Below are 22026 nucleotides of genomic sequence, written 5' to 3'. Positions count from 1 at the left end.
ACGCAGTCTTTGAGGTATTTCTCTTGAGATATGAAGATGCCACTGCTTTGCTGACGTATTTGAAGACCAAGGAAGAACTTCAGCTCACCCATCATGGACATCTGATATTGCTCTTGCATCATGTGTCCAAACTCATCACTATATTTTGGATTAGTGCAACCAAAGATAATGTCATCCACATATATTTGGCACACAAACAATTCACCATCATATGTCTTCGTGAAGAGTGTGGGATCCAGGGAACCAGGTTTGAAGCCTTTGCTCTTCAGGAAGTCTTTGCGTGTGTCATACCAAGCACGAGGGGCTTGTTTAAGGCTATACAATGCCTTATTGAGCTTGTATACCATATCAGGGTGTTTTGGATCTTCAAAGCCAGGCGGTTGTGCAACATACACTTCTTCTTCAATCTTGCCATTGAGAAAGGAACTCTTCACATACATTTGATACAGAAGGATGTTATGATGATTTGCGTAGGCTAGCAGTATGCGAATGGCTTCAAGCCTAGCCACAGGAGCAAATGTTTCATCGAAGTTAATCCCTTCAACTTGAGTGTATCCTTGAGCAACAAGACGAGCCTTCTTTCTGACAACTTGACCATGCTCATCTTGCTTGTTGCGATATATCCATTTAGTGCCTATGATATTGTGTTTACGAGGATCATGACGCTTGACCAGTTCCCACACATTGTTCAGCTCGAACCGTTGAAGCTCTTCTTGCATAGCTTGAATCCATTCAGGTTCCATGAAGGCTTCAACAACTTTCTTGGGTTCAGATATTGAGACAAATGCAAAGTGCCCACAGAAATTTGCTACCTGTGTTGCTCTTGAACGAGTGAGTGGACTAGGTGCATTGATGCTATCAATTATCTTCTCAATTTGTACTTCATTTGCAACATGAGGATGAACTGGACGAAGACTTTGCTCTTGCTGATCATTGTCATCATTAGGAGGATTGTCTTCGGGATGAGCATTGTCTTCAGGTTGACTAGGTGCAGAAATGATAAGTTCCTCTTCAGCCTGAGCTTCATACGGTATGATTTCTCCAGTTCCCATAAGCTTGATGGATTCACTAGGTGAAATTTCATCTAGCACATTTGGCAGGTGCTCTCTTTGCGAGCCATTAGTTTCATCGAACCGCACATCTATAGTTTCAACCACTTTATAGTGAAAGAGGTTGAAGACTCTGTAGGAGTGCGAATCCTTTCCGTAACCAAGCATAAAACCTTCATGTGCTTTCGGTGCAAATTTTGTAGTGTGATGTGGATCCTTGATCCAGCACCTAGTACCAAATACTCTGAAGTAACTACCATTTGGATTCTTACCAGTAAGGATTTCATAGGATGTGTTCTTCAAAAGCTTGTGAAGATAAACACGGTTGATGACATGACATGCAGTATCAATAGCTTCAGGCCAGAACTTCCGTGGAGTCTTGTATTCATCAAGCATCGTCCGAGTTATCTCAATCAGTGTTCTGTTCTTGCGTTCCACGATGCCATTCTGCTGCGGCGTGTATGGAGCTAAGAACTCATGAGTGATACCCAAGGTATCAAGATAAGTGTCGAGGCCGGTGTTCTTGAATTCTGTGCCATTATCACTTCTCATATGCTTGATCTTGACGCCATAGTTGTTCATGGCACGGTTGGCGAATCGTCTGAAGACATCCTGCACTTCAGTCTTGTAGAGAATTATATGCACCCATGTATATCTTGAATAATCATCAACAATGACAAAGCCATAGAGACAAGCAGTAGTAGTGAGAGTAGAGTAGTGAGTAGGGCCGAATAGGTCCATGTGTAGCAATTCGAAGGGTTGAGTTGTTGTCATGATTCTCTTCGAGGGATGCTTGGCCCTTGTCATCTTTCCAGCTTCGCAGGCACCGCATAAGTGATCCTTATTGAACTTGACGCCTTCGATGCCTATGACGTGCTTCTTCTTTGTGAGAGTATGCAAGTTCCTCATGCCAGCATGCCCTAGCCTCCGATGCCAGAGCCAGCACTCTAAAGCTTTTGCAAGAATAAATACGGCAAGATGTGGTCCCGCTGAGAAATCTACCATGTACAAATCATCTTTCCGATACCCTTCAAAGACTATAGACTTGTCAGATTCCATTAGAACAAGGCAACGATATTTTCCAAGTATCATAGTCATGTTCAAGTCACAAAGAATTGAGACAGACATTAAGTTGAAACCAAGGGATTCAACAAGGATCACTTTATCCATGTGCTGATTCTTTGAGATTGCAACTCTACCTAGGCCCAATACCTTGCTTTTACTAGTGTCAGCAAATGTGATGTGACTCTTGTCAGATGGACGTATGGTCGAGTCCATGAGAAGACTTCGTTCGCCAGTCATGTGGTTAGTGCATCCACTATCAATAATCCATTCTGAAGCATCTGGTGTCATACCCTACAGTGTAGTTAGGGGGATAGGCTTCACGAAGATATTGTGAAGCATAAACATTTGACGAGCAAATGGATTATGAAAGCTTAGATCGAGGTTAGGACTGATAGGATGAATAGTAAGAAACTAAGGAGCAAAATACATAATAAGACCATTTGGGCATTCAATCTTGCCCCCCACAAGATGTTTTAGGTCCCCAGCAATAGCATCTGACACCTTTGATTACCAGCTGGAGACCTTTCCCTACAAAAGAGAGTTAAGTCTTCTTAACCACCCACATTTTCAAGGGTGGCTTCGAAGCAATGAGTCTAAGTGTAGCATCTGAGAACTTTGGCTCTGGAGCCCTAGCAAATAGTCTTGCAGGAGGTGAATAATACTCATAAAAATAAGCAGAGTAGTTCTTGGTTTTATGAACATGGCGGTTTGAAACACGCTCATATTCATAGTCCCGAGTATAGTTTCCCTGCAGAACATCAGCATTAGGGTGACTCAGGTGAGTCCTGTGTCTGTATGAAGCCTTTGGTCTGGGGTTTGTCTTCTTCCCTTGTGGCACTACTAGGAAAAGGCCTGTTAGTGGCGCACCTGTTTTGGCCATTAATGGCGCACTATAGGTGCGCCACTATCATCACGCCACTAGTAACAAGTACTAATGGCGCACCCCTGGTGCGCCATTAGTATACCAGACAATAGTGGCGCACCTGGCAGTGCGCCATTACTATGCCAAATGGTGCGCCATTACTATGCGTCCTAGGGGGCCATATTTACCTTCACGTATTCCCCCAAGTGCGCCATTACTACCCCCATAATGTGCCACTGGTATTTAGCCCTGGTGCGCCACTAATGCTCAACAAGGTGCACCACTACTATGAATATTAGGATTTTTTTTGCTTTTCTGATATTTTCATAGATTACAAAATACATTACAATACAGAATATAAACAGCACAACATATAAACAATAGATTTATCGAATACAATAGAAGATTAATCTCCGAATACAATTCATCATATTAGTCTCCAAATTCAAAAGATCGAACAATGTTAGAACATTACAAGTCTCGAGACCACGAGTAGCGAGTTTCTCTTCACATTACAAGTCGATATCTAAACTACCATCACATAGAAGAGAGATGCGGTCACGATGAGCATCATCGCGATGAAACTGATCTTCATCTGGTTCCTCCTCCGCTCCCTCCTCTCTCCCGCTAGATAGCGCGCGTATCTAGCTTCCGCCTCCGCCCTAGTGGTGTACCCTTTGTAACTGTTACTGCTGAAACGGTGAACCTGTCTCCGACACTCCTCCCAGTCATCGTAGACTCCGAGAACCTTACCCATGTACACGACATACAACGACATCTCTATGCACTAGACAAACAAAATGTTAGTAGTAATTCACAAACAATACATAAGCAATATATAAGCATGCAACAAAAGGATCGGAAGATAAAAGCAACACATTAATAGCACGATTGATGGTCCTACTAATAAATAGCATCGATTACATATAAGTTGAACGACTATCCAAACCAAAGAGACATACAAGTTCATTAAAGTTTAATTACAACATGAGCTAATCGATATTTCAAAACTACATAGCATCACTACTTTCGACTCGACTCAGGGACCGGAGCGTGGATGGAGCCGCCATCTTTCGTGATGGTCATGAAATCACGATCGTTGTCAGCCTGCATTTGTAGCGTTGTTTCTATTTCACTGTTGGACTGTTGATATTTGAGGTAGAACTGCCCTGAGGTACAAAGGACATCTTGGTGGATGATTTCCGCAAACTCCGACTGGATGCGAAAGAATTCTTGTCTGAGGTCCGCGTCCTGGATCGCCGACAAGCGTGCGGCCCAATCTTTGAGACTATTTGGTAGCAGAAGGTGATTATGGTCCTGTATGATCGCCCGCATGTGATGGAGGGTGTAGTAGGCATCCTTCTGACCGCCAGGCGGCTGCTTGACGCAGTGGAACGTCGTTACGTGGGTGAACACGTGCTTGCCGTACCTAAAAATTGGCCTCCTGAAGGTGCCTCCAGATTTGGCGTAGCCGGGGAGAACATCATCAAGAACTTTCTTGATATTTGTGTAGTCTTTATTCGACTGACGGTCCGAGTCGAAATACGTGGCCATGGAATAGTTTGGGCTTAATAGGATGAGTGTGCAACGTTTGTCACTACACAAAACACGGAATGTTAGAAAAAAAGAACGATCGAAATCTAAGAAATCATATGTTACGGGGCGGTGAGGGGATGACTTATTCGGGAAAGTAAGGCACAAGGAAGTTATCCTTATCTGGGTTCGCCAGAATGACGCCTTCGAGGTATGAACTCGCGACTTGCCGGTCCCCAGCGCTGCCCAAGATCTTGGCACGCATGTAGAATGGGTCGACTATCACGATGTCCGGGGTCTTGTCTCTAATGATCCACATCTTCATACTTAGCGAAAATAGCCGAATGAAGGTGTAGTGCAGCAGATGAAGGTTAAAAATAGCGAAGATGTCATCAAACCGCAGGACGATCATACCCCCTATGGCGCTATCAACAAAGCCCTTGCCCTCTGGCACCTTGGCCACGAAAACCGGGTATGCCACATCATTCTCGGAGAGACGTCGCTTCTCCAAAGAAAGAACACTATCATGCAGACTCCGCATAGCACCGGTTGCAGCATTGAGCAGATTAGTTGGTAGCATCAGCCTACCCGCCACATGCACCCTCCTCAAGATATCCTTAGGTGAAGGTGGCCCGTCCTGAGCAGGGATCGTACTCGGTGCCGGATGGCTCGCACCCTTGTTATTCTTTCTTTTCTGTCCCTTCTTCTTCTGTTGTAATGGGATCGAGTTCTGCTCAGAGACCACCTTCTTGAGTTTGTTGGGGCTGATAATATTTCGCACCTCGGCTATCAGAGGCTCGGTGAAGGCGGTAGCTAGAGGCGTCTCCTAAGAACTGAATGTCAGACAACGCCTGTTGCAATTGGGTTTCTCCGTGATACCAGCTAGATCGCGATCGTCTTTTGCAGGGTTGGGTTCTTGAGAAGGAGGCCCCAAGAATTCGTCACCGTACCCATGTTCGTTGAAGTACTTATCGACCCTGGTAAATGTACCGTCGTCATCATCCGGATCCTGTGCCATATGCATGTCCGGATCAGCTGACGGTGGTAGCGTTGCGGTGGTCTTGCCATGGCTTGGCGCCGGCACGACTGGCGGTGTTGTCTGTGGGGTGGTCATCACATCATCTTCGTCGGCCCCAGGGGGTCGATACGGAGGTAACAAGTCGTCGCAGCCCCGCAGCACCCAAACCAGTTGAACCCTATACACGTTGGGTGGCATTGGATTACCGTGGAACAGGTGGTTGCCCGGTTGAACGATTCTGGCGTTGGTGACATCGATCAATTCGCCGTCCATAAAGTGCAGGAGAGTGCATGGAACGTCGGCGGCGCCCTGCGAAAACATGTAGGGCGTCAGGGATGCCCAGTCAAAGGCAAGGAGATGAAGTCATCGGCTGAGAGGCTTAGTTACTGTGATGGCATCGAGCTCAGCTAATTTCGAGGCACCGCCAATGGCAGGCGTGCAAGTGACGGAGGGGCCGCTTGCTGCCGAGGTGTCGGCCGGCGTATTCTTCCCACACCCGGGTGCATTAAGCTCCAATGCCGGCGCCGACGCCGGAGACACCAATGGTGCCGCCGGCGCGTTGTGCGAGTTGCTGCCCGTGAAGCTGGGAATCGGGGGCGGCCCCTGTTGGCTGCCCGCAATCCACGCCTGCAGCCCCTCAAGCAAGGTAGGCATAATGGCGGTGATCGTCGCTCCCAGTTGGTCTCGCACTTGCTCTTCGACTATCTCCGGAATCCGTGCCACTTGTGCCTTGAGTTCTTGAACTTCGCGCTCCTGGCTTTCCGAGATGGTCTTTCTCTCCTTTCGCCCAGCGGTATAGTATTCCGACCATTTCATGGACAAGCCTTTGCCGGCCACATGACCAGCTGATGTCGGCTTACTGACCTTATCCTTGTGTTTCATTATGTTCAACGCCCTATTTAAAGTGGTGTCCCAAGGGGAGCTCTGAGACGACCCCGTGCTATTGCTTTCAGTTTCCTGCGGAAGGAATGTGAACCATTTTGAAATTTGGCTTCATTAATTAGAATGCAACCATATGGAGCTAATTATGCGGGGGTGTATTCCTTACCAGAACAAGCTCAAGCTCCTTGGTCTTAGGATCCGTGGTAAGCTTCTTTTGTTACTGGGTCAATCTTGTACTTGGCCCTAACATAGTTCCTGGTCTACTTGTCACGGTATTTATCGAAGAGGGGCGGTAGGCCTTGCTCGGCACGCTCCGCGTCCTCCTTGTCCCATATAGGTTCCGCCACTCTGTAACCACTGGGACCGAGTTTGTGGACCCCTAAGTTCAAGTCCCGCATATCTTTGCCCCACTGACTTGATTCCACGGTTACGTTGCTCTCGCACTTGATCTTGAACTCCAGGTAGTCAGCTTCGCTGATCGAAGGATTTGTCTCCTTGAGCTTCTCATAACTATCACCTTTTTCAATCCTTCTCTTCACCGCGGCTCTCCAAGTAGCCAGGGCCGTGCTCATCTTCATGAGGGCGGCACTGTTCACTTTATTCCCTGAGAGGGGTGTGTTTGCAAAGTCACCGGGGAACTTGTATCGTTCGTGCAGCTTTGTGAAGAGGAGGTTGCGCAAATTCCCTCGGTCACGATGCCTTAGGTTCTCGGTGTTGATCGAGACGGTGCTCCATAGAATGCACCCGAGCTGTCCCGCGTGCCCCTTGACTAATTCTTTGGGCGCCATTGGATGCCCACTGGAGGACACTTCAGTAAATTCCTCCTTGACGGTGCCGAGCACGTTCAGGCACCGGTCCTTCCGTTGCCTCTTCGGTTGGCTGCCATCTGTGCGTACGCTGCCATCATCAGTGGTGGCATTCTCGGCGGCAACATCAGTGGTGTCATCCCCGACGCCACTAGGGGTTGTGTAGTCGGGATTGGTGTCTTCCGCGGCGTCCTCATAGCGGTGAGGTTCTTCCTCCATCTGCTGGGATAGCTCCGAGAATGCCTTGCCCGAACCGCCGGCCTCATCATTGTGGGCCATGTTTCGCTCTAAATAGGAAAAAAGTTTGGTCAAAAAGTTGGTTATTGTCAAGGAACAAGATCTCTAAGTTGACCAAATAACCTAAATCTCGAGGAATGTCGCCAAAAAGTTGTTTATTGTCAAGGAACAATTGAGAGATGTTTGTGATATTGCCAAGGTGTTTTGGGATGGAACCTGTTAGTGTGTTGTTGCTAAGGTCGAAGTCCCTTCCTAACCCCCTTCTTCTTGTCTCCTCTCACTATCTCTCTCAATCACATGGCAAGCAAGGGTGTCTAAGTGTGTGAAAAAAATACTAAACTAATCCAAGGGCTAAAAATTGATCATCTGTTTCAGATTGCAGTTTTCTTTCTTGTGGCTTTGGTGTGCGGTACAAAACTGAATTTTGGAGATCTACATAAATTGTTAGGAATTGTCTTAGTCAAGAAGTGCTAGCAAATGGCTTAAATGTATCAGGTCCTACTCTAGTTTACTCCAGTTTAGGTTGCAGTAAAAATGCACCACTATGGAGTATCAGGTCCATAGTAAAAGTGCACTACAGAGCAAGCAATAATGCTACTCCAACTTTCACAGATTAAAGCAATACTGACTGCAAGCAATATTGCAAAATTACAGAGAACCAAAAATGCAAAATTCAGTACTCCATAACATTATTGAAACTTTACTGTGCTTGGAACTATACTGAAACTTTACTCCATATATATATGATCATTTTGTTTGAAAAGTTTCATTTAATTTTGTGTGGAGTAGTTTTAATTAAATAAAGTTTTTAACTACTTGGGATGAGAGAAATGAGAAGAAGAGAGAAGGGCTACTGCTTGCAACCACAGCTGCTTGCAAGTCCTACAGTAAATGGTTTTAGTTAAACATCTATTATTTATTCCATAAGAACAACAAATCAACTGCATCTGTCCTACATTGAGCCTGATTTCCCTTGGCACGGTAAGCCAACTTCATTCATTTGCATCTTTTTTGAAAAAATGCAGTTGGAAGATCACCCACTGTGTTGCCTAAAAAAGTCATGCTAAATACACATACATGTAGTTTATCGAGTGATGGACAAAAAACAGTTGATCCTACTTAATTAAGTACTAAGATACCTGTTACCTCTTGAGCACTGTGTTGGTTTTCCCCGAAGAGGAAGGGATGATGCAGCAAAGTAGCGTAAGTATTTCCCTCAGTTTTTGAGAACCAAGGTATCAATCCAGTAGGAGGCTACGCGCGAGTCCCTCGCACCTGCACAAAACAAATAAATCCTCACAACCAACGCAAATAGGGGTTGCCAATCAATACAGGGCCACTTACGAGAGTGAGATCTGATAGATATGATAAGATAATATTTTTGGTATTTTTATGATAAAATATGCAAAGTAAAATAAAGGCAAAGGAAATTGCAAAGGAAATAACTGAGTAGTAGGAGATCAATATGATAAAGATAAACCCGGGGACCATAGGTTTCACTAGTGGCTTCTCTCAAGAGCATAAGTATTCTACGGTGGGTGAACAAATTACTGTTGAGCAATTGAGAGAATTGAGCATAGTTATGAGAATATCTAGGTATGATCATGCATAGGCATCACATCCGAGACAAGTAGACCGACTCCAGCCTGCATCTACTACTATTACTCCACTCATCGACCACTATCCAGCATGCATCTAGAGTATTAAGTTAAAAACAGAGTAACGCCTTAAGCAAGATGACATGATGTAGAGGGATAGACTCATGCAATATGAAGAAAACCCCATCTTGTTATCCTCGATGGCAACAATACAATACGTGCCTTGCTTCCCTTACTGTCACCGGGAAAGGACAACGCAAGATTGAACCCAAAGCTCAGCACTTCTTCCATTGCAAGAAACATCAATCTAGTAGGCCAAACCAAACTGATAATTCGAAGAGACTTGCAAAGATAACCAATCATACATAAAATAACTCACAGAAGATTCAAATATTATTCATAGATGGAGTTGATCATAAACCCACAATTCATCGGTCTCAACAAACACACCGCAAAAAGAAGATTACATCGAATAGATCTCCAAAAGAGAGGGGGAGAACGTTGTATTGAGATCCAAAAAGAGAGAAGAAGCCATCTAGCTACTAACTATGGACCCGTAGGTCTGAGATAAACTACTCACACTTCATCGGAGAGGCGATGGTGTTGATGTAGAAGCCCTCCATGATCGATCCCCCCTCCGACGGAGCTCCAAAACATGCCACAAGATGGGATCTCGTGGATACAGAAAGTTACGGCGGTGGAATTAGGTTTTTGGCTCCTGTTCTGATCGTTTGGGGGTACGTGGATATATATAGGAGGAAGGAGAACATCGGTGGAGCAATAGGGGGCCCACAAGGGTGGAGGGCGCGCCTGGTGGGGGTGGGCGCGCCCCCTACCTCGTGGCCTCCTCTCTTGTGCCTTGACGTAGGGTCCAAGTCTCTTTGGTCTTAATCATTGAGAAAATCATGTTCCCGAAGGTTTCATTCCGTTTGGACTCTGTTTGATATTCCTTTTCTTCGAAACCCTAAAACAGGCTAAAAACAACAATTCTGGGCTGGGCCTCCGGTTAATAGGTTAGTCCCAAAAATAATATAAAAGTGGAAAATAAAGCCCAATAATGTCCAAAACAGTAGATATTATAGCATGGAGCAATCAAAAATTATAGATACGTTGGAGACGTATCAAGCATCCCCAAGCTTAATTCCTGCTCGTCCTCGAGTAGGTAAATGATAAAAAAAGAATTTTTGATGCGGAGTGCTACTTGGCATAATTTTAATGGAATTCTTCTTAATTGTGGTATGAATATTCAGATCCGAAAGATTCAAGACAAAAGTTCATATTGACATAAAAATAATAATACTTCAAGCATACTAACAAAGCAATTATGTCTTCTCAAAATAACATGGCTAAAGAAAGTTATCCCTACAAAATCTTATAGTCTGGCTATGCTCTATCTTCACCACACAAAATATTTAAATCATGCACAACCCCGATGACAAGCCAAGCAATTGTTTCATACTTTTGACATTCTCAAAACTTTTTCAATCTTCACGCAATACATGAGCGTGAGCCATGGATATAGCACTATAGGTGGAATAGAGTGGTGGTTGTGGAGAAGACAAAAAGGGGGAAGATAGTCTCACATCAACTAGGCGTATCAACGGGCTATGGAGATTCTCATCAATAGATATCAATGTGAGTGAGTAGGGATTGCCATGCAACGGATGCACTAGAGCTATAAGTATATGAGCTCAAAAAGAAACTAAGTGGGTGTGCATCCAACTTGCTTGCTCATGAAGACCTAGGGCATTTTGAGGAAACCCATCATTGGAATATACAAACCAAGTTCTATAATGAAAAATTCCCACTAGTACATGAAAGTGATAACATGAGAGACTATCTACTATGAAGATCATGGTGCTACTATGAAGCAGAAGTGTGGTAAAAGGATAGTAACATTGTCCCTTCTCTCTTTTTCTCTCATTTTTTATTTGGGCCTTTTCTCTTTTTTTATGGCCTCTTTTATTTCTTTCTTTTTTATTTTTCGTCCGGAGTCTCATCCCAACTTGTGGGGGAATCATAGTCTCCATCATCCTTTCCTCACTGGGACAAAACTCTAATAATGATGATCATCACACTTTTATTTTTCTTACAACTCAACAGTTACAACTCGATACTTAGAACAAAATATGACTCTATGTGAATGCCTCCAGCGGTGTACCGGGATATGCAATGACTCATGAGTGACATGTATGAAAGAATTATGAATGGTGGCTTTTCCACGAATACGATGTCAACTACATGATCATGCTAAGCAATATGACAATGATGGAGTGTGTCATAATAAACAGAATGGTGGAAAGTTGCATGGCAATATATCTTGGAATGGCTTTGGAAATGCCATAATAGGTAGGTATGGTGGCTGTTTTGAGGAAGGTATATGGTGGGTGTATGACACCGGTGAAAGGTGCACGGTATTAGAGAGGCTAGCAAAGGTGGAAGGGTGAGAGTGCGTATAATCCATGGACTCAACATTAGTCATAAAGAACTCATATACTTATTGCAAAAATCTACAAGTTATCAAAGCAAAGTATTACGCGCATGCTCCTAGGGGGATAGATTGGTAGGAAAAGACCATCGCTCGTCCCGGACCGGCACTCATAAGGAAGGCAATCAATAAATAAATCATGCCCCGACTTCATCACATAACGGTTCACCATACGTTCATGCTACGGGAATCACAAACTTCAACACAAGTATTTCTCAAATTCACAACTACTCAACTAGCACAACTTTAATATCACCATCTTTATATCTCAAAACAATTATCAAGTATCAAACTTATCATAGTATTCAACACACTCATAAGAAAGTTTTATTATTAATCTTGTATACCAAGCATATTAGGATTTTAAGCAAATTACCATGCTATTAAGACTCTCAAAATAATCTAAGTGAAGCATCAGAGATCAATAGTTTCTATAAAACAAATCCACCACTGTGCTGTAAAAGATATAAGTGAAGTACTAGAGCAAAATTATATAACTCAAAAGATATAAGCGAAGCACATAGAGTATTCTAACAAATTCCAAATCATGTATGGCTCTCTCAAAAGGTGTATACAGCAAGGATGATTGTGGTAAATTGACAAGCAAATACTCAAATCATACAAGACGCTCCAAGAAAAACAAATATCATGTGGTAAATAAAAATATAGCTCCAAGTAAAGTTAACGATAGAAGTAGACGAAAGAGGGGATGCCTTCTGGGGCATCCCCAAGCTTTGGATTTTAGGTGTCCTTAGATTATCTTGGGGGTGCCATGGGAATCCCCAAGCTTAGGCTCTTGCCACTCCTTGTTCCATAATCCATCGAATCTTTACCCAAAACTTGAAACTTCACAACACAAAACTTAAAGTAGAAAATCTCGTGAGCTCCGTTAGCGAAAGAAAACAAAAGATCACTTCAAGGTACTGTAATGAACTCATTATTTATTTATATTAGTTTTATACATACTGTATTCTAACTTCTCTATGGTTTATAAACTATTTTACTAGCCATAGATTCATCAAAATAAGCAAACAACACAGGAAAAACAGAATCTGTCAAAAACAGAACAGTCTGTAGTAATCTGTAGCTAGCACAAGATCTGGAACCCCAAAAATTCTAAAATAAATTGGTGGACGTGAGAAATTTATCTATTAATCATCTTCAAAAATAATTAACTAAATATCAATCTCCAAATAAAAATGACAGCAGTTCTCGTGAGCGCTAAAGTTTCTATTTTTTACAGCAAGTTCAACAAGACTTTCCCCAAGTCTTCCCAACGGTTCTACTTGGCACAAACACTAATTAAACACAAAAACACAACCAAAACAGAGGCTATATAAATTATTTATTACTAAACAGGAGCAAAAAGCAAGGAATAAAAATAAAATTGGGTTGCCTCCCAACAAGCTCTATCGTTTAATGCCCCTAGCTAGGCATCTTTGTATAGAAGGATGCATGTGCATGGATTGTCTTTCAAGTTCAACTACAAGCATGGCAATAGCATCCGCAAGACTACTAGTTCTATGAAGGATAGAACTACCCATAGAAGGTAAAGCACCGGCACAAGTAAAGAAATCTTAAATAACTCCTTTTCCAATAATATTACCACTACCAACACGGAATCTTTTTATATGTGAGATAGTGGGTTCTTTAGTAGGAGCATCAGAATTATTATCGACAATAGTTTCCCCAATTTCAGACATACAGGCAGAAGGTAAAGGACTAGCCATAACGACAAGCAAACAAACTAACACACAAGCAAACAAAAAGCAAGCGGGCAAAAAGAGGAAAATAGAGAGGGAGTATATATAGAGAGAGAGGGCGAATAAAACGGCAAGGGTGAAGTGGGGGAGAGGAAAACATGAGGCAAATGGAAAATAATGTAATGAGGGAGATAAGGGTAAGTGACGGGTACTTGGTATGTTGACTTTTGCATAGACCTCCCCGGCAACGGTGCCAGAAATCCTTCTTGCTACCTCTTGAGCACAACGTTGGTTTTCCCCGAAGAGGAAGGGAGATGATGCAGCAAAGTAGCGTAAGTATTTCCCTCAGTTTTTGAGAACCAAGGTATCAATCTAGTAGGAGGCTACGCGTGAGTCCCTCGCACCTGGACAAAACAAATAAATCCTCACAACCAACGCAAATAGGGGTTGTCAATCCCTATAGGGCCACTTACGAGAGTGAGATCTGATAGATATGATAAGATAATATTTTTTGTATTTTGATGATAAAAGATGCAAAGTAAAATAAAGACAAAGTAAATAGCAAAGGAAATATCTAAGTAGTAGGAGATCAATATGATAAAGATAGACCCGGGGGCCATAGGTTTCACTAGTGGCTTCTCTCGAGAGCATAAGTATTCTACGGTGGGTGAACAAATTACTGTTGAGCAATTGACAGAATTGAGCATATTATGAGAATATCTAGGTATGATCATGTATATAGGCATCACGTCCGAGACAAGTAGACCGACTCTTGCTCGCATCTACTACTATTACTCCACTCATCGACCGCTATCCAGCATGCATCTAGAGTATTAAGTTAAAAACAGAGTAATGTCTTAAGCAAGATGACATGATGTAGAGGGATAGACTCATGCAATATGAAGAAAACCCCATCTTGTTATCCTTGATGGCAACAATACAATACGTGAATGATGTAAAGGGTTTTGATGATCGTTGGAGGGGGTGGGTTGATAGTTTGCTATCTTCTGTGTCATCTTTAGTTTTGTTGAATGGGGTTCCTGGCCAGCATTTCAAGTGTCGATCTGGAGTTCGTCAGGGTGATCCTTTGTCGCCACTATTTTTTGTCATTGCCGTTGACTTGCTATAGTCAGTAGTTAATGATATGTGTCAACGCAACGTACTCACTTTGCCAATACCCACCAAGTCTAATGAGTTTCCAATTGTGCAGTACGCCGATGACACTCTTATTGTTCTGCCTGCTGTTGACTCCCAACTAATTGCCCTTAAGGAGATGCTTGAAGTTTTTGCTGTCTCAACTGGTTTGACAATCAACTTCAGTAAGTCTTCGATGATCCCTTTAAATATGTCTGATGAGGAGGGCTCTAGACTTGCCAGCTTGCTTGGATGCACTATTGGTACACTTCCCTTTACCTACCTTGGTTTGCCTATGGGAACAATGAGACCTACAAATATCTGATTTGATGCCTTTGGTCGATCGTATTGAGAGAAGGTTATCAGCTTGTTCTTGCCTCCTCAATCAAGGTAGTAGCCCCGAGTTGCTCCAATCGGTCCTCACTTCAATGCCAATATACTTTCTTTGCACTTTGTCGATCCTGCAAGGTATTCTTAAACAGATCGAGAGAATTGAACGTCAATGTCTTTGGAGAGGTAATTCAGACACGCCTTGACAACCTTTGGCAGCTTGGGAGTTGGTTAGCAGACCAAAGAAATATGGTGGTCCGGGAGTTCTTGATCTGAGTGTGCAGAATGATGCTCTTCTGATTAAACATCTTTTCAAGTTCTTTAACAAGATGGATATTCCGTGGGTAAATTTAATCTGGGACTCTTATTATCAATCCTCGGCTCCATAAGCTACCCAAATGTGTGGTTCCTTCTGGTGGCGTGGCGTGCTTAAGCTATATGATAAATTTTGTAAACTGGCAATGCCGCAGGTTCATGCTGGCGACTCTGTAGTCTTCTGGCTGGATAAATGGGAAGTAAGTGGCAATCTTGTTATTCTTAAGGATCAGTTTCCAAGACTCCATTCCTTTGTGATTGATGACTTGGCCACTGTTAAGGATGTCCTCGCGCTGCCTAATTTGACTGATAGCTTCCATCTACCTTTGTCTTTGGAGGCTTTCCAAGAGTTTGATCAACTTCAGTCTATGCTCCTTCCTATTGAGCTTGATCCTAACAGTAAGGACATTTGGAGATGGCCATCTAAGTCTAGTCAATTTCAGACCAAGATATATTATGACTATACTTTCTCTGGCATTGTGGTTGATGCTATTTTCAAATGGATATGGAAATGCTGTTGCACTCTCAAGATCAGAGTTTTTGGATGGCTTCTTCTTATGGATCGCCTTAACAAAAGGGATATGATGCAGCGCATGCACTGGATCATCTAGGATGATTACTGTGTGCTTTGCCAATCTCAAATTCATGAAGATAGAATTCATCTCTTCTTCACATGCAATTTCAGCCAGAGAGTTTGGAACTATCTTGGGATTTCTTGGCAGGTTCAGCCTCATCGGTCAACCTACCCCATGGCTTCTTTGGCTAGAGATGAGTTTGGTTTGGCCTTCTTCATAGAAGTGGTTTTGAGAACCACCTGGAACATTTGGACTCAAAGGAATGGCAAAATCTTCAGAAATGAGACACCAACTTTCAGAGCCTGGAGAAGGAACTTTGTACATGATTTAACTCTGTTAACTCATATGATCAAATGTAAATATAGAGACAAGCTTCTAGACTGGTTAGCCTCTTTACCCTAGATAGTTAGTTGTTCTTTTCTCTTGTTTTGTACCTTGGACATTTTATGCTGAGTTTTAATAAAGAACTGTGAGGCTCTTGCCTTGCAGTATATAGTCAAAAAACAATACAATACATGCCTTGCTGCCCTTACTGTCACCGGGAAAGGACACTGCAAGATTGAACCCAAAGCTAAGCACTTCTCCCACTGCAAGAAAGATCAATCTAGTATGCCAAACCAAACTGATAATTCGAAGAGACTTGCAAAGATAACCAATCATACATAAAAGAATTTAGAGAAGATTCAAATATTATTCATAGATAGACTTGATCATAAACCTACAATTCATCGGTCTCAACAAACACACCGCAAAAAGAAGATTACATCGAATAGATCTCCACAAGAGAGGGGGAGAACATTGTAATGAGATCCAAAAAGAGAGAAGAAGCCATCTAGCTACTAACTATGAACCCGTAGGTCTGAGATAAACTACTCACACTTCATCGGAGAGGCTATGTTGTTGATGTAGAAGCCCTCCATGATCGATTCCCCCTCCGGCGGAGCTCCGGAACAGGCCGCAAGATGGGATGTCGTGGATACAGAAAGTTACGGCGGCGGAATTAGGTTTTTGGCTCCTGTTCTGATCGTTTGGGGGTAGGTGGATATATATAGGAGGAAGGAGTGCATCCGTGGAGCAACATGGGGCCCACGAGGGTGGAGGGCGCGCCTGGTGGGGGTGGGCGCACCCCCCTACCTCGTGGCCTCCTCTCTTGTGCCTTGACGTAGGGTCCAAGTCTCTCTGGTCTTATTTGTTGAGAAGATCACGTTCTTGAAGGTTTCATTCCGTTTGGACTCCGTTTGATATTCCTTTTCTTCGAAACCATAAAACAGGCAAAAAACAACAATTCTGGGCTGGGGCTCCAGTTAATAGGTTAGTCCCAAAAATAATTTAAAAGTGGATAATAAAGCCCAATAATGTCCAAAACAGTAGATAATATAGCATGGGGCAATAAAAAATTATAGATACGTTGGAGACGTATCAATACCCCGGCCCATGCATTAGTCGCAAGTACCCCATATGTCCTATTTTTAGCAAAGTCATGCTAAAATTCACGGAAAATTTCAGCATGACCTTTGCTGAAAATAGGACATATGGAGTACCCGAATTTGCCGGAACAGAAGTTGATCGACATTCCGACAAACTCAAGGGCCTCTCGGGGTACCTGCAAAATCATTGTCCCAACCCCGCCCCGCTGCAACCCCACAACACCCCACAATATCATCACGAGACGATGGTCGGAGACAAAACCCCCCAATATCATCACGATATGATGGTCGGAGACAAAACCCAGCATTATATCTTCTAGCCATGAAACCCTACCCTAATTCTCCTTTCTTCCACTTTTTTCACTTAAACCTGGAAACATGTAGGGAAAGCAATTACTACAAGGCACAAAAATGGCATGCTACGTAGCCTTAATGCTACAGAACGTATGAAATACATGCTAGCAATATATATGATATAAACTCCAATAATTTTTGAATAAAAATTGTAGCTAAAAATAGTAGCAAGCAAGCAATTCATTTGACTAACTATTTAAAACACTAGCAAGCAAGCTGTTTTCATGGCTGTGCATGGCTCACTTGATACCATGCATGGTTTATTAATTCGTGGGAAACTAGAAGAGACCTGGTCTCTGTCTCTACCATTTGGTGGCATGAATTAGTTAACACCATAAACAAAGCTACTATTTTTGCTAGCAAGCAAGCAAGTATATAAACAGCTCAAGCAAGCTTCCTGAAGAATATTAACAAAATTTATTTGTACCAATGAACTAAATCTATCTGCTACTACCTCTTGGCCTCTTGCCAAAGAAGATTAGAGGAAGCATATCAATGGACTAAATCTATCAGTTTTGCTGAAATAATAAAGCTCTAACAAAAGTAACTTTAGCACCCAAATACAAGCATATGAAGCAAATTCTATGACAGTATATACAACAACTTATCCTCTTAAGCCAAAACAACTTTGTAAAAGCCAGATGCAACTTGTTGAGCTAATTTTGAGCAGAACTCCTTGAGGAACTAGCAGCAAGGAGTGGCTAGAACTACAAACAATGGCTAGAACTGCAGATTTACACATTAAAGGACACAAATTCAAGCCAGCTTCCTGAACAATACCCTGACAGAAAATATAGGACAAGCAATGAATTTCTATAACTAGCAGAGATCATGTGCAGCTGCAGTGACTATCATTTGTATTCTTGTTGCTAAAACTTGCCAAGTTTATGTCTACGTAAGGAGCAGAAAGAAGAGGAGCCAAGCAATTTCTAATTGATTTCTAGCACTGGTTTTACTGATCTCATAAGTAGATGGTACAATTTTTATCTTTGAACAAATGCAGTTGGAAGATCACCCACTATGTTGCCTAAAAAAAGTCTTAAACCGCAGGTATTTGCTCCTACATGACACCAATTCAACGTAAAGATTGTATTTAGCAACTTTGGATTTAACGTGATTAGGAGGCCCATCTAACCAATGTTTGGTTCCTAAATTAATCCCCATTCTAGAAAAAATCATCGCCATGCCTACACAGGAAGATGGACACTTGCTACAGAGCAAGAAGATGGACACCTGCTAATTTGACCAAAATTAGCAATTTTTTGAACCTAATTTGACCTAAATTCGAGAGGGATTTGACCTAAACCTATCAAAAGAGAGAAGAAGAGGGCATGGTCGGGAGGGAGGAGAGGAGGAAGAGAGGAGAAGAGAGGCAAAGGGAGGAGGGCAATGAAGATTACCTGACGACGATGAGGTGGTGGCCGGAGCGGAGACGCTGGAGGGCGGAGATGGTGAGCTTGGGGGAGGCGGGGATAGACGACGAGGAGGTCGCGAGGTGCTCGGGACTCCTCTCCTGGTGGACATGGGCCTTCTCCTCCTAGTGCTCCGGCGGCGACTCCGGCGGCGGAGTGGGCGCGGGGGTCGTCGGGTGCGGGGGGTCGGTGGCGGCGATGGAGCGGGCGCGGGGGGCGAGGGGGATCTCGCGAGGGAGGGATAGCGAGATGGACAGAACACACCTACATAAAGGGTGGAAGGTTAGCAATGGCGAACCATCTAGGGGTGCGCCATAAACACAGTGATAGCAATGTCGCACCTTCCCCTCGTGCGCCATTACTAACTTTTTATTATTATTTTTAGTTGCATCTAATAATTTTTTAGAAAATGATGATCAAATTTGAAAACATTTATGAATGTGAAAAAATATCATCAAATTTGTTATTTGAAAATATTTATGAATATGAAAAATATCAGCAAATTTGTTATTTAAAAATATCATCAAATTTTTTATTTGAAAATATTTGAAAAAATATCATAAAAATTGGTATACCAATGGCGCACCTCCTAGGGGTGCGCCGTAAGTACCTTGATAGTAATGGCGCACCTTCTCCTGGTGCGCCATTACTAACCTTTTATTATTATTTTTAGTTGCATCTAATAATTTTTTAGAAAATGATGATCAAATTTGAAAACATTTATGAATGTGAAGAAATATCATCAAATTTGTTATTTGAAAATATTTAAGAATATGAGAAAACAGCAACAAATTTGTTATTTGAAAATATCATCAAATTTGTTATTTGAAAATATTTGAAAAAATATCATAAAATTGGTATACCAATGGCGCACCTCCTAGGGGTGCGCCATAAGTACCTTGACAGCAATGGCGCACCTTCTCCTGGTGCGCCATTAGTAACTTTTTTTTGGATTTTTTGTTGCATCTAATAATTTTTTAGAAAATGACGATCAAATTTGAAAACATTTAAGAATGTGAAAAAATATCATCAAATTTTTTATTTGAAAATATTTATGAATATGAAAAAATATCATCAAATTTGTTATTTGAAAATATCATGAAATTTGTTATTTGAAAATATCATCAAATTCGTTTTTTTTGGATTTTTAATTGCATTCATTTGTGAATTGGTAAAACATTTATGAATATGAGAAAATATCATCAAATTTGAAAAAATATTCATGAATTCAAAACGTGCCCATGAAATTTAAAAATATTCATGAGTTCAAAAAATATTAACAAATTCAATACTTTTGTGAGTAAGAAATTCAATACCAGAATAAACATAAATAAAAATTGGTATACCAGAATAAACATAAATAAATATTCATGAGGACTAGAATATAAGAAATATCATTTCAATATGTCGGAATACAATCGAGAAATGAAGACTACAATTTAAATACAATCGATCTTAGCTAGCCATCTTTTCACAATCTTCTTGACCTTCTTTTTCGCAAATGGAGTTCTTCTGTTGAACGGACGTCCTTTAGGTAGGGTGGTCCTGCTTCTTCTTGTGGTGTATGGCACTTCATCGTCGTCGTCATGTTCCATCTTCGGGTCGCCGTACACGATTTTCTTCGCCTCCTCGAAACTGGTCGGGCACTTGTTCCCCATGGGAAGACATTCGTGCCAGAATGACATGTTCTCGTCGAAGCATGCATCAGTCATTTTGTGTTTTACCTTCATCTCTAGAGCCATGAGCGTTACTTTCAGGCGGGTATCCTCGGGCCTGCATCCTTCATACAATGGAGTAACCGTGTCTATCTCTAGTTCATCCAGCTTGGCTTTCTCTCGGGCGGCAGCTCTTGCGTTATCTGTCTGCTTGAGAAGTAGCTCTTGAATATCAGGGTCCTGCCCCCAGCCCATCAATGGTCCATCGTCGTCTACTCTGGCATCTTCATCTTCATGATCACGCCCTTCGTCTTGACCTTCCTCATCATCATGTCCGGCATCTTCTACATGATGGCTGTGTACTGCATCTACTTGGTGATCATGTCCTGGAGATTCTTCATCTTCTTGCCTGCCCTCATCGCGGTTGTCTTGCTGCCGTTCCTCATTTCTTGCCCACCCCCATGGACGACTGCATAGTCATCTTCATCACCTTGCCACTGATAGCCATCCATGACACCACGCAAGAGCAGGTAGTCCCACACACGTACGGAATCCGAGTCCATAAGGCTCTTCAGCTTGCATCTTCGACACGGACATCTTATCTCCGTCTCATTCTTTTGAAGCATCTCAGCCTTCACGGAGCTCAAAAACCTATTCACTATGCCTTCGGTCATCGTGCGGACCATGGTCGCCTGCGGGGTAGAGCAAAACGATATTTTAGAACCAATTTTTTTGGCATGACTTTGCCTAAAAATAGGACAAAAAAGAATGCATAGTGCCAAATTTTTGCCAAAACAGAAATGAATCAACATTCCGGAAAAATATTGGCATCTATCGCATTTCAAATACCGGTACCTGCAAACATAAACATATGCAACACCACAAACATACGTAGATCTAGGCCATAAAAACTGTGTACGTTGTTGGAGGGAGAAAAAAGTATACCTAGAACATAAATAAAGCTTTCCCCTTACTTACCTATCAAAAAAGGAAATTTAACCACTTAATTTGCTTGAATCTATGGTGCAAATGAGGTGAGGAGGTGGAGGCAGCCGAGACCAAGCTTGGTAGAGGTGGAGAGAATGAAGTGGGGAAAGTGAGTGTGCTAGGTGGCTGTCCATTATCTAGCTGCTCCCAGTTTACCAATGGTACACCACCTATGAATGTGCCATTAGTAACCATGGTTACTAATGGCGCACCTGGTGAGTGGTGCGCCATTACTAGTTTTGAAAAAAACATGTTAGTACTGGCGCACCAGTGGACAGTGCGCCATTACTAGTTAGAACTAGTAATGGCGCACTGTCCCTTGGTGCGCCACTGCTAACAATTGTTTTTACCTTTTTTTCAAAACTAGTAATGGCACACCGGCCACCAGGTGCGCCATTAGTAATGAGGACATTAATGGCGCACCATGTATGTGGTGTGCATGGTGCGCCGTTAATGTCCATATTAGCTATAGCCCTTTTCCTAGTAGTGTGGTGTCATGACGACATTCACTGGAAGATTCTCCAGACACCTTTTGGGCACCCAGATTTTCTTCATAGGTGGCCCATTCCTGCAGTTGGTACCAATATACCTGGCAA

The sequence above is a fragment of the Triticum aestivum genome, chromosome 5A (genome assembly GCF_018294505.1).
Source record: "Triticum aestivum cultivar Chinese Spring chromosome 5A, IWGSC CS RefSeq v2.1, whole genome shotgun sequence".
NCBI classification, from domain to species: domain Eukaryota; kingdom Viridiplantae; phylum Streptophyta; class Magnoliopsida; order Poales; family Poaceae; genus Triticum; species Triticum aestivum.
The sequence above is the reverse complement of the archived record's forward strand: the minus strand, read 5'-3'. Positions refer to the sequence as shown.